Source organism: Lolium rigidum, chromosome 3 (genome assembly GCF_022539505.1).
Source record: "Lolium rigidum isolate FL_2022 chromosome 3, APGP_CSIRO_Lrig_0.1, whole genome shotgun sequence".
NCBI lineage: Eukaryota > Viridiplantae > Streptophyta > Magnoliopsida > Poales > Poaceae > Lolium > Lolium rigidum.
In genome coordinates this window covers 262,313,193-262,318,630 of record NC_061510.1, presented here as the reverse complement: position 1 = coordinate 262,318,630, position 5,438 = coordinate 262,313,193, and positions in this window count along the sequence as shown.

Sequence of the window (5,438 nt, the reverse complement as noted above, 5' to 3'; positions counted from 1 at the left end):
ATCATAAAAGTAACATCTACGGATACTAGGCACTATGCCCTAACAATCTTATGCTATTACATGACCAATCTCATCCAATCCCTACCATCCCCTTCGGCCTACAGCGGGGGAATTACTCACACATGGATGGGGGAAGCATGGCTGGTTGATGGAGAGGCGTTGGCGGTGATGGCGGTGATGATATCCTCCAATTCCCCGTCCCGGCGGAGTGCCAGAACGGAGACTTCTGGCTCCCGCGACGGAGTTTCGCGATGTGGCGGCGTTCTGGAGGGTTTCTGGCGACTTCGACTTCTCCCCGTGCGTTTTTAGGTCGAGGCCGATAAATAGTCCGAAGGAGGGCGTCGGAGGCCAGCCGAGGGGGCCACACCACATGGCCGCGCGGGCCCCCCTGGGCCACGCCGCCTTATGGTGTGGGGCCCTCGGGCCTCCACTTCAATTGTCCTTCTGGCTCCGTCAGTATTCTGGGAAAATAGGCCCTTTCGTCAAAATCCCGAGGTTTTTCCTGAAAGTTGGATTTCTGCACAAAAACGAGACACCAGAACAGTTCTGCTGAAAACAACGTTAGTCCGTGTTAGTTGCATCTAAAATACACAAATTAGAGGCAAAACAATAGCAATAGTGTTCGGGAAAGTAGATACGTTTTGGACGTATCAGTGGTAAAGGTCCCTGCAAGTTATGAGAAAAAGAACGTCGAGTGTCAAGCGATCCCACCAAGATTGGCTTACTCCCTACTGATGACATCTTCTTCACTTCCTCCTTGACGCTCTCATCCATCTCTTTTCGTCTTGTCACGACCCTTTCCTCTTCCGCCTATCCAACGAAAGTTCCTTGATGTAGATCTTGGAGGAGCTCACGGTTGCGATGCATTGCATAATCTTCTGAGGATGAACCTTGCGACGACATCTGAACAGAAACAGGTCGAAACAAAACACGACGAGAAAACGATATACGGACCTCCAGGGGTCCGGGGGATTATATAACAGAAATTTTCACGACAAAAGGAAAGTACCAGGTCGAACCAGAGTCGGAGAGGGACAGCGAGGGGCTGTCCTCATAGGGCGGCGCGGCCAGGCTGGGGCCCGCGCCGTCCTATGGGGGCACGCCCTCGTGCGTCTCCTCCACTCCGTTTCGATCTCGTAATTTTTCATATTTTCCGAAAATAGCAAAAACATTGTTCAGAGAGTTAAACGCGGACTTTTTATTACCAGTACTGATACCTATTCAAAGTCGAACCCTACAGAACTGTCAATTTGGCCTTTGATGAAAGCTTCCGGAGTTACCACTCGAATAACATCAACATCTTCATTATAAGAATCACCAGAGATATAATGCTTGAGTCTCTGTCCATTCACCACTTGTGTGGCATTGCCTTGCAGAGAACTAATTTTAATTGCTCCTGAACGATACACCTCCACAATGACATATGGTCCTTCCCATTTTGAGAGTAATTTCCCTGCAAAAAATCTGAGACGAGACCGATACAATAGGACTTTATCCCCAACATTAAATTCTCTTTTGATAATTCTTCTATCATGCCATTTCTTAACTTTCTCTTTAAAGAGTTTAGCATTTTCATAAGCTTCACTCCTCCATTCATCTAGAGAACTCAATTGTAGCAATCTCTTCTTACCGACAAGTTTAAGATCTTTATTTAGTTCTCTTACAGCCCAATAAGCTTTATGCTCTAGTTCTAAAGGTAAATGACAAGCTTTCCCATAAACCATTTTATAAGGTGACATACCCATAGGATTGTTATAAGCAGTTCTATAAGCCCATAGTGCTTCCTTTAATTTACTAGCCCAGTTCTTTCTAGATTTATTAACAGTCTTTTGCAAGATAGATTTAATCTCTCTATTTGATAATTCTACTTGCCCACTAGTTTGAGGATGATAAGCGGAAGCAATTCTATGATTAATACCATATTTAGCAAGAGTTTTTCTAAAACCACCATGAATAAAATGAGAACCTCCATCAGTCATAAGATATCTAGGAACTCCAAATCTAGGAAAAATAATATCTAAAAGAATTCTTAAAGAGGTCTCACCATCAGCACTTTTTGTGGGTATGGCTTCCACCCATTTAGTAACATAATCAACAGCGACAAGTATATGAGTGTTACCTTCTGAAGAAGGGAAAGGACCCATGAAGTCAAATCCCCAACAATCGAATGGTTCAATAACAAGAGTATAATTCATAGGCATTTCATTGCGCCTGGAGATATTACCAACCCTTTGACATTCATCACAAGATAAAATAAACTTTCTTGCATCTTTGAAGAGATTTGGCCAATAGAAACCTGATTGTAGAACCTTTTGCGCGGTTCTATCTCCGGCGTGATGTCCTCCATAAGCACTACCATGACACTTACTCAATATCTCTTGTTGTTCATATTCGGGAACACATCTTCGCAGAATACCATCCACTCCTTCTGTATATAAGTGTGGGTCATCCCAAAAATAATGCCTCAAGTCATAAAAGAATTTCCTCCTTTGTTGAGCTGAAAAGGTTTTAATACCTCATTCCTTACCACATCCTTCATCTTAGGAATTAGACGACGCTGATGTTCAACAACAGGCTTTGCATCATCTTCCATATTGATAGCATGTTGGCAAATAGAGGGAGAAATCCCCTTCAAGTCATCAAGAGTATAGCCAATAGCTCCTCGGTGTTTCTTCAATATTTCCAATAACCTTTCTTCCTCAATATCCGAAAGCTTAGAACTAATAATAACATGATATATTTTGTTATCATCAATATGAGCATACTTAAGATTATCGAGCAACGGTTTTAAATCAAAAACGGGGTCTTCCTTTGGTGGTGGTGTTGTACCTAAATCTTCAACCGGCAAGTCATGTTTAAGAATAGGTTGACGAAGGAAAATTTCATCAAGCTCATTCCTTTCTTCCCTAAAGACTTCACTCTCACTATCCTCCAAATGTTGATGCAAAGGATTATTAGGAGCAAGAGCAATAGATGCACACTGTTCAACTGTAAAATCATTATTAGGAAAATCAGCTTTATAAGGAGTTTTGGCAAATTTAGAGAAATTAAACTCATAAGATTCACCAGCAAATTTAGTCACAATTTTTTCCTTCTTGCAATCTATAACAGCTCCACAAGTATTTAGGAAAGGTCTACCAAAAATAATAGGACAAGACTTACTAGCAGACAGAACCAAGTACCAAAAAGTCAGCGAGGATATTTAATCTTACCACATAGAACTTCCACATCTCGAACAATACCAATAGGAGAGATAGTTTCTCTATTAGCTAGCCGAATAACCACATCAATATCTTCAAGTTCACAAGAACCAATTTCATGCATGATCTCCGTATAAAGCTCATAAGGAATGGCGCTAATACTTGCACCAATGTCGCATAAACCATAATAACAATGATTACCAATTCTAACAGAGAGCATAGGAACACTGCCTTTCCTAGACTTATTAGGATGCGAAACAATATTAGAAGCATCTTCACAGAAAATAATATGACCATCTTCTACATTTTCAGTCACAAGATCTTTAACTATTGCAATAGCAGGTTCAACCTTTATTTGTTCTTCAGGTTCTATAGGTTTCTTTGCAATTTTATTACCGCACTAGTTATAACAGAATACTCCTTCATTTTAGCAGGGAAAGGAGTTTTTTCAATATAAGCTTCAGGAAGAATATGATGAACAGGTTCAATTACAACACATTTATTTATAGATGAATCAGTTTTATCTTTGTACGGTTCATGATACTTATCAAAATTCTTCCCTGGCAATTCAAAGTGAGAGGCAAAAGCTTTATAAAAATTTGCAACGACTTGAGAATCAAGACCATAAGTAGCACTCACATTACGAAATTTATCAGTATCCATAAAAACTTCAATGCATTTATAATCATAGTTTATACCTGACTCTCTATCTTTGTCGTTCTCCCATCCTTCAGTATTCTCCTGGATCCGATCAAGAAGGTCCCTTTTAAACTCTTCTTTGTTGCGTGTAAATGATCCAGAACAAGAAGTATCCAACAAAATCTTATCTTGAAAAGACAGTCTTGCATAGAAACTATCAATGATAATATTACCAGGAAGCTCATGAATGGGGCATTTGAGCATTAAAGACTTCAATCTCCCCCATGTGGGCAATACTCTCTCCATCACGAGGCCAGAAATTATATATGCGGTTCCGATGTTTGTGAATTTCACTTGGAGGATAGAATTTAGAATAAAATAAAGGCACAATGTCCTCCCAATCAAGAGAATCCCTATTCTTCAGCAATTTATACCAATGCGATGCTTTACCAGACAGCGATATAGAGAATAGTTTCTTCCTAACTTCATCCATAGCAATACCTGCACATTTGAATAACCCACATAATTCATGTAAAAACAGTAAATGATCTCCAGGATGGACAGTTCCATCCCCTTCATAGCGGTTATCCACAACACGTTCAATAATTTTCATAGGTATTTTGTATGGAACCTCTTTCTCACCTGGTGCCTCATCCACTACCTTTGCAGTAGTAGTAGATTTTCCAAAGAGGAATTCAAGAGAAGACCTCTCCATAATGAATTATAGCAGCGAGCAGAAATAAAATCAGCACGTACGATAAAGGTTTCCCTTACCAATTCCACTTACCAATAGCGCTTCACTCCCTGGCAACGGCGCCGTGAAAATAGTCTTGATGACCCACAAGTATAGGGGGTGTATCGTAGTATTTTCGATAAATAAGAGTGTCGAACCCAACGAGGAGCAGAAGGTGTTGACAAGCAGTTTCGATGAAGGATTCACTGTAAATGCTCACACTACAAGGAAAAGGCCTATTGCCGGCGCACCTATTTGGGCTACTGCCGGCGCACCAGAGCCCGCCGGTGCGAACGGGCCGGTGATAAAGGCTTATTGCCGGCGCACCATCTAGTTCGCCGGCGGTAACTCGATTTATCACCGGCGCACCAGCCCTAGTTCGCCGGCGCTATGTTTTCCGAGATTAAAAAAAGCAGATCTAGATCTAGATCTAGGTCGGTCGTGTTCTAGGTCGTCGGTCAAGTTCTAGGTCGTGCCTTGGAGATGTACTGCCGCCACGATGGTCATCTGCTTAGAAAGAGGAGGTGGTTGTCGGTGTGGTCGTCGGTGATTGTGGGGGGTGAGAGGAGGTGATGCTTGAGGAGGTGCTCGCCGGCGAGATGCTTGAGGAGGTGCTCGCTGGTGAGTAGCTTGAGGAGGTGCTCCGGTGAGATAGCTTGAGGAGGTGGTCGCCGGTGAGTAGCTTCAGGAGGTGCTCCGGTGAGTAGCTTGAGGAGGTGCTCGCTGGAGGGAGGGATTAGAGGGGTAAGAAGGTAGAAGAGGGGGAAAAGTGAAGGAGAAGAGAAGGTGGCCGGAGGGAGGAAGAGAGGAGGAGGAGAAGTGAAAGAGAAGATGGGGGGAAATGGAAGAGAGAGAAGGTGCGCCGG